This window comes from Aplysia californica, unplaced genomic scaffold (genome assembly GCF_000002075.1).
Source record: "Aplysia californica isolate F4 #8 unplaced genomic scaffold, AplCal3.0 scaffold00002, whole genome shotgun sequence".
Taxonomy (NCBI): domain Eukaryota; kingdom Metazoa; phylum Mollusca; class Gastropoda; order Aplysiida; family Aplysiidae; genus Aplysia; species Aplysia californica.
This window is the reverse complement of record NW_004797272.1, coordinates 2,043,088-2,051,838: the sequence shown is the minus strand read 5'-3', so window position 1 is coordinate 2,051,838 and position 8,751 is coordinate 2,043,088. Positions and strand designations below refer to the sequence as shown.

The following is an 8,751-nucleotide window of genomic DNA, read 5'->3' as shown; positions in this document are numbered from 1 at the left end:
TCTCTTCGTCCCCCCCTCTCTCTATATATATCTCTCTATATCTATCTGTCTATCTATCTATCTATCTATCTATCTATCTATCTATCTATCTATCTATCTATCTATCTCAGAGTACGAATTATACAAACGGAGGTTATGCAATCATACTCTCAGGAAGCCAAGGAGCGGCATAACAAATAACGTGTGGACTGGAATCCATAGAGTAAGAGATCAAAGGGAAGGCCACGTGGAGATTGGAAAAAAGTCACTGAGAATGAGTGGGAAGACAAGGAATAATACCAAGCGGATAGCCCAGGAACATTTTTTTTTACGTCCATACCCTGATGTAGAAAGAAAAGGGTATAAATGATGATGAAAATTATACAATTTAAAATCGGGGTTATAGGGGCAGATAATGGCTAATAATAATTAATGACCCTTACGTCGACACCTGGTACTACATATAAGAGAACTGCAAGAGGGTTGATGGGTTTGTCAAAAGACTGAGAGAAAGCGACTCACCAGGGACTACATTTGCTCTTATATCAGGTAAGAAGAGTTAACAATAATCCGAATTGCATACATGCATGTGTTTTGTATTACTGCCTTCAAACAGTACAAACATTTAGTGTGAACTACTAGATCTCTATTTTTTCACAGGACGACTTCTCCTAGTTCTTAAAATAGGAAAGAAACACCATGGCATTGACTATCTGACATTGAGACCTCCTATACCTCCAGAATATTAAAAAAATTAAGAGGGACTTTTTTGACAATTCTTTATGAAAAAAGGAATGGTGAAACTTATTTTAGGATGGTTTGTAAAATTCTCAGTGGGAAAAAGTCAACTTTATGTGCTGTTTAACGTAATTTTTTTCAACTGATCATGGAATAGAAGGGGGCTCTCGTGGCCTAGAGGTTAAGGTGTTCGCCTCTCGTTCGAAGGTCCCGAGTTCGAAGCCGGGTAGCGACGGAAAAATTTCTTTTCTAAAATTGTCTACTTTCACCTCCTTTCCTGTTCTCTAGCAATATTCTGTCGTCTGCTTTCGTCTCCACATTCTGCCCCCACCTCCTTTGCCCCCTTCTCTGGGCTCCTGACTCTGCAGCCTTATTTTCTACTGCTACTCCTTGGCTCCTTCTTACTGCTGTGTTTAAGCCACACCCCTGTTGTACACCTACTTTTCTCGGACGAGGTCGAAAAATCTCGGAGGTCACGGGTGTAAGTTGCGCACGTTAAAGATTCCTTGGTGGTGTAAAATCGATAAGAGTAGGCCTCGGCCGCCACCCGTGCAAAATTCAAAATTTCCTTCCAACTGAAAATGTTTGGTGTATTCCGCGAGCTGATATGACCTTACGCACTTGCGAGCGCCGTAAAACACATACCAAAAAAATTGAAAAGATTACCTTTTACAAATGGTAATGAATGGTACCAAAAAGTCACCCCATTTGTGTTTTTCTTAATTTAATAATTTACGGCAGGTTTCTTTGAAACTTCTTTGAATGTACATTGCCCTGTTAACAAACATTTTGTTTTTACAGTACATAGATCTACTAAGAGTCAAAGAGTTTCCTCCCTCCCTCCCTCCCTTGAAAATTGTTCCGAGGTATTCAGACGGAGCCGGTGGTTTTCAATGCATCTGTTTGGATTGCACATTAATTTTCAACACATATGATAGTGATATGATGTTGGCATTTAATAGTAGCATTCAACCTTTGCTGTATATTCAGAAGCAATGACAATACCCTCCTTTATTTTGCCGAGAACAGACTATTAGAAGTATCCAAACGAAACAGAAGGACAAAACCACACCACATAACCAAGTAACCAAGAGTACAACTTTACGAAGATACATAAAGCGTTACTTTTTCTCAACTACGAGTCTGTCTTCTGAATCTGCCTGTCATGCTCTTATCGTTTATGTTACAGACTTAAGACAGATCAACAGGAGACATGCAAAACAAAGCCTTGAGACATGTCGGAGACTTTGAGTTCTATCAACTGGTTGTTTACAACATTCACTGCCGACCCATGGGACGCATGTTTTCAAGAAAATCAGTAATAGATAATCTGAAAAAAGGATTCAAAACATCCCCAGGTGAAAAGATAAACTCACACAAGAAAATCAAGGAACAAAAATTCAAATAAAGATAACTGAAAAATAGTTTAACCAAATGTATTCATCTTTTCAAAAAGACAATTTCGACTCTCTAGATTAAGTGTGTACAATTTCAGATTTCAGCAACAACGAGAAATGTAAAATTAGTTTAAATTTCAGTGGTAGGATTTCAAAAATCTGAACAGCCAGAGTTCTTCATGAACATTGTCAATAGTGGGTGTAGCCACCTTGTTTGATCAAACACTCAGTACAGCATCGACGCATGGACAGCACATGCCTTCGGAGAACTTGTTGCGGTAGGTTCTGCCACTCCTGAACGAGGGAGTGCAAGCATTGTTGAAGGTTTTGTGCAGGAGGGTGGTTGTCCCTTATCAGCACGCCAATGTGGTCCCAGATGTTCTCTTTTGGGTTCAAATCCTGACTACACGCTGGCCAGTCCATGCAGATAACACCTCACTGCTGCAGGAAGTCCCCCCCCCCCTCCCCCATGCGTGCGCGATGTGGCGTGGCGTTGTCGTCCAGCAGAACAGTCTGGGGTCCAATCTGCAGCAGGTGAGAAACATCAAGGGAACGCAGGATTTTGTTCCTGTACCTTGCCGTGGTCAAATTGCCCTGCATATGGTTCAGAAGCGGGGGGACGGGGGGTTCCTGTGGTGAGTTTAGAAGCCTTCCCACACCGTAACCAACTCTCCACCGAAGGGCGCCACTTGCTGGATGCAGTCAGGGTGGCACAGCTCTTATCAGCGCCTCCAGACGTGGGCTTGCCTGTCTGGGTGCAGCAGTTTGAATCTGAATTGGTCCGAGAAGACTACCTGGTCCCACTGACGTCGTGTCCACAGTGAATGGTGAGCACACCACGCGCGGCCAACTGCTTTGTGGGGCGGTGTGTGTCTTGGGCGTCTGGCAGGGACACGAGAAGCGAACCTGGCTCTACGGAGACGGTTCCTCAGAATTTCGTCGACACGTGGACATTGGCTGCCACCCGTAGTTCGCCCTTGATGCGGTATGCAGTGGTGGTTCGTGACGTCACGGCCAGTTTGAGAATGAACTGGTCGATCCTCTCTTTGGTCAAACGGGGCCGCCTGGTCTAGCCCTGTCCTTGACCCTTCCGGTCGCTCGCCAGCGTTCTTGCAGCCCCCATATGACTGACAGGGACACCCCAAGTCGACTGGAGCCAACTTGGAGTCAGGCAAGGGCTCGTCCTCTGTCGACATCAGGCAGCGAGCATCGTGGGACAATCGTGTTGTAATGAAACATGGCTGAACATTGCTGGCTTATAAAGGGCTGCAAGTGAGCGTTATTCATAGCCAAGACACCTATTCAGCACGAGCCAAGCTCAGTTTTAGCCACCAGTCCCTAAGCTAATGCTGCTGAGTCAGAGAAATGTAACCCATTTTTCATGCTCTTCGGCTGTTTTTCGGCATGCCCTGCGCCGTCGCTGAAAAGCTCGTGCGGGCTAATTTGTCGTACAGGCAAACTTTGTCTAGTCGTCAGTGCGTATGCTAAATTTGGTTGACTGAACTTTATGGGTTTGCCAGATATTGAAGTTTAAACTTGATAGGTGAAAACACAAGTTCTTCCTTGACTTTTTGTGCGAGTTTATTATCGTCTTAATGAATCAGAACCAGAACTAAGACTGTTGGATGTAAAATAGAATAATGATAGATAGGTAGATAGATAGATAGATAGACAGATAGATAGATAGACAGATAAACAGATACACACATACACACATACACGCATACACGCATACACGCATACACGCATGCACTCATGCACTCATGCACACATGCACACATGCACACATGCACACACGCACACATGCACACACGCACACATGCACACATGCACACATACACACATACACACATACACACATACATACATACATACATACATACATACATACATACATACATACATACATACATACATACATACATACATACATACATACATACATACATACATACATACATACATACATAAATACATACATACATACATACATACATACATACATACATACATACATACATACATACATACATACATACATATTGACAAGAACAGTGGAATAGATACGGGATAATCCTTTCAGAGATCTATTAAATTTACTGTTTTGATGGATAGATATTATACTGATCAATGGATATAGTTTTAAAACCAGCTAAACAAATTCTTCCAGACCTATGTTTCCCCGAAATAGAGGGAACGATGCTTCTTCATTCCATTAATGCCGGTATTCGTGACAAGTTCCTCATGCCCGACATGTCCACCCTTATCGCCTGTCCTCGCCCACTCGGAACGCCACAAAACGTTGGACGTGTGTTATGTGAGCTTGAATTCTTCGATGGAACACTCGTAAGTAGCTTCTAAACGCCATTGTTGAAAACAGACGGATTACTGTTTCTGGGTGCATTTAGATATTTAGAATAATAAAATTGTCGTGATATAAATGTGCGCTTTTCAAAGAATAATACGTTACCGTCGTGCACAAACCTCCTAAGCATCACCGACAATAATTTACAGGAGGAGCAAAAAGCTGATTACTTCCATAAATTTTCAATATTTTAGGAAACCTATTAACTTCACCTTCTCACGTTTTGTTTTAAGTAGTAAAAAAGGATAATTACAAAGAATTGCAAGGTTTTTGCTCGAGTTTTATCGACGTGCACAGACCTCGTAAACGCCAACGTGTCTCATACGAGTTCTGAGCAGGGCGGGTCTGTCACGTTGGTGTTCATAGTTTTTATGCGATACTTCGTAGAAAAATGTCTATACAGAGTCCAAAAATAAACGAAAAGCGGAAAAAGGAAGTGCGTTAAAATTCCGCACCCTCTCTCATGGTTCAATAAATAGCTTTGCACTTGTGGTCATAGTCCGTTTCAAAAGAAAAATGGTTACTCTTCTAATTAGGCTAAAGTCTGCTTCACAAAAAAGTAGTGTTTTAGGTCAAGAGGGCGAAATTTTCCATACCGATACTGTCGGCGTTAGAGTTGGCGCATTGTGCGCGCACACCGATATTATCGGCGTTAGGTGCCATCACATTAAACATGATCAAGAAACAAATGGTGATACACGTCTTGACATTCTTTGAAATATTATGTCTGCGTCAATTTAGCGTTTTACACGTATGTGTTCAATAATAAGCTCAATGCAAGCTTTTCTCCTAGTAGAAAGTTTCTATTGCCGCTGTGTATAGATCTACTATGCGAAAAAAGGATCCGACGTAAGCGATACGGTTGCGCAAGATGGACCGTCGGGCATTAAAACTATTATTAGGCTTACTGTTTACCCAACGTAAGTGACATGGTGAGACGCTGACAGGCGGGGCCGCCGGGCACACAACTCCTGTGCGCCTCGTTGGCGTTCACGAGTCATAAGCACTTTACATGAATTTTACTCACTTCCCCCTGGTGGGAATGGATACCCGGCCATAGACAGTGAGCAATCTTGTCAGCAGCAATAGAAACGTTCCACTTGGAGGGAAGCCTGTATCGTGCTTATTATTCAACATAATATGAATACTAAAATTGACACAGACATCAAATCCCCCCGGGGCGGTGCTACTGACTGAAGGCCATTCCCAAAGGGGGGACATCTCTCGTTCATGCACAGTAGAATTGTAAATGGGCTAATTCATCAATGTCACGCTCATAACGGTGCCTGATCTACAACAGGGAACTGCAGCTTTTTCTTTCCTAATCCTTACTATTGTCATTTTTCCTCAACTTCTTTTGTATGTTTGTCACATTCTTGTGACCCACTATTTCCGGGGTGCCTTGATAGTCGAAGCAGTCTTTGTGCTTTTGAAGCTAGAAAGGTGAGCAGAGTAAGTCTGAATCCCTGTAAGGACTTCTCTGTTGACATCCACCCCTTGGCGTTCTTATGACCTTATAAAGTTGCTAGCGCCGTAAAACCTCTACTAAAACTAAACTAAACAGAAATCGAAGTATGTCACGAAGTGTATTACCTTTCGGTTTTTTTTTATCATGTCTCATGTGGTGGCTCAGTGTTAAGCTCACACTGGTGCCCCTTGATTTTAAAGTTTCAGGTCAGTAGCGGATAATTCCAAAATTAATTAATATTGCTTAGAATTTTCCTTTGTAATGATGCAAACTTTGGGTGTTTTAATCTTTGACCAAGTTTTATTTTCTTTTTAAAATTAATTGTTTTGGCAGTCCATTCCACTCTTGAATCAATGCTTGTCCCAGTCGTTGTACAATATTAATGTCGTTTTGGGAGCTCACTTTTAGGACCACAGGTGACATGGGTGGCGAGTTGGCCGGCAATAGCAAAATATTTTGTTGAAGCATACGTCTATGGGTCCAAAGAACATCCTGGTACTCGATGGCATCGACTTACGTCACAAAACATGTTAATTTGCATGTGGGTCACATGACTATGTGGCTAACGTTCAAGAAAAAGATCAGCTTGGAGTCTATGTGGGATGTATTATGAGTGACGTGCGAAATTTCGCTCACTCTATTTTCGCGCGTATAAAATAGCAGCTTGAACTGTATGCTTCCCAGGAAGTTGAGATCGTTCCAGAATGCTAACAGGGCTGCTGCGGTAATAAAATAGATTGTAAAGGGCATACAGTTTTGTAGTAGTAGTAGTAGTAGTAGTAGTAGTAGTAGTAGTAGTAGTAGTAGTAGTAGTAGTAGTAGTAGTAGTAGTAGTAGTAGTAGTAGTAGTAGTTGTAGTTGTAGTAGTAGTAGTATTAGTAGTAGTAGTAGTAGTAGTAGTGGTAGTAGTAGTAGTAGTAGTAGTAGTAGTAGTAGTAGTAGTAGTAGTAGTAGTAGTAGTAGTAGTAGTAGTAGTAGTAGTAGCGGTAATAGTAGTAGTCTACTACTACTACAACTACTAGTCAACTACTACTAAAACTATTACTATTATATAATATTATTATTTTTATCATTATTGTTATTGTTACTATTATACATTATTGTTGTTGTTGTTGTTTGTTGTTGTTTTTTTGTTGTTGTTGTTGCTTTTGTTGTTATTATTGTTGTTACTATTTTTTCGGTTTTTACGAAGGCCTTTAATTAAATCACCCTTTCTGACATATCCAAGGATCGGAGTTCTCCTCGGACCGCTGCTGTTTTACAGCTAGATCAACTACGAGAGCTTGGACTTGTTCTGAAATCTTCATTTGAGATAGAGTTTATTTTGCACGACCCAAGGCAAAAATCAGACCCCACTGAATCATGGCACTGGTCGTGCGTGGACATCCTTGATCTGAAACTGGTCAGTGGAATAGTGGCAATGTTAAAGTTCACTAACTGCTTTGCCCTTATCTCTTACCATCACACAATAAATAAAATTAATGTGATTTTTTAAATATTGTGTATACATGCAGAAGAATATTGTTATTTAAAGATGAATACATTATCATTCTCATTTATGTACGTGTATTTTTGCAAAGTTGTACGGCTACTCTTAATTTTTTTTTTTACACAGCCCCTATGTATAATTAATTTCTGTTCTTTATAATTACTGGTAAAAGGGGACGCAGAGGGTACAGGAAAACGCTCACAATACTTTTCTTGTAAGGCAACTCATAATGTACATAATCATAGAGTCTAATAGTTTGTTTTATGCTTTCATTGTAGGAATTCTTTACGGACTTGATGAATGAACTCAAACAGATGAACGTGTCGACAGACACTCTGGAGACAGAGACTGAAGACTGTTATTTTGAAGGCACCCTGGATGTCGCCGAAGGCATAGAGGTAATGCTGGAGACAAACAAAACCCACAGGATTGTTTTAGCCCTGGGATTTAAAACTATCATATCTAAAAACCCTATCATTCAGGAGAAGTAACAAAAAAAAAAAAGACAGAAAAAAACAAAAAACAAACAAGGGATTTTCTCTTCGCATAGATGATTTGGGGATGCGATTTTTTTCTCCATATTACTGGTTAAATAAACACGCACGTTATATTGACGAATGTTTTGAAATTGTGTCTCTTTCAGTTTGAAAGCTACCCATATAAGTACGATATTATGGCACTGATGTTTTGGCAACAAAGCTATCACAAATTGAGTTACGATTGTTTAGAAACTTTCTTTATGAATTTCATAATATCATATCTCAAGTTACGATAGTTTTGCTGCCAAGGAGGACATGTTTGATTCTCTTTTAATCAGAGATACGATGTAAGTATAATATACGGTTGCTTTTAAGGACAAGCGGGCTAACCCAGATTTCGGGGGTTTCCAGAAATTTTGACCAACACCAAAAGTGGGCATTGCCCTACCTATCACAGAAGTTTGATTTCATTAGTGTGTATATGTGTTTGGTTATAGAGAAAATTCTCCTTATCTTTTAAAGGAACAGAACAAGGGGCAAAAGCTTTACCTTCGATTTTCTCAAAACAGCATTTTTCGGGATAGGCCCCTTGTGCTTAAAATCGACCATACATGATCTTTATATTATGTCGTTGCTAGTCCATCGCAACATAACTATTGTAATTTGATGTTACCACTTTTGCATTTGAAATAGACTTACATTTGGTTTCTAAAGAATAGTAAGTCAAGATACGATACTTTTGTTGCCATGAATTCGACTGAATAAACCTACGATACATTTTCATTAGGGCATAACTTTTTGGTTTTTTGAGCTAATGGTATATAGTTTTGACATAA

General features: G+C 40.4%; 1 protein-coding gene across 1 annotated transcript in view; it reads left to right on the top strand.

Moving 5' to 3' along the window:
* Window positions 1–7,163: 7,163 nt before the first annotated feature.
* The window catches only part of LOC101852287 (glutamine synthetase), a gene marked incomplete in the record, with an annotated part of 36,236 nt that continues 34,648 nt past the window's right edge, over window positions 7,164–8,751 (top strand). Inside the window, 1 exon segment of the mRNA XM_013089681.2 lies at window positions 7,164–7,339.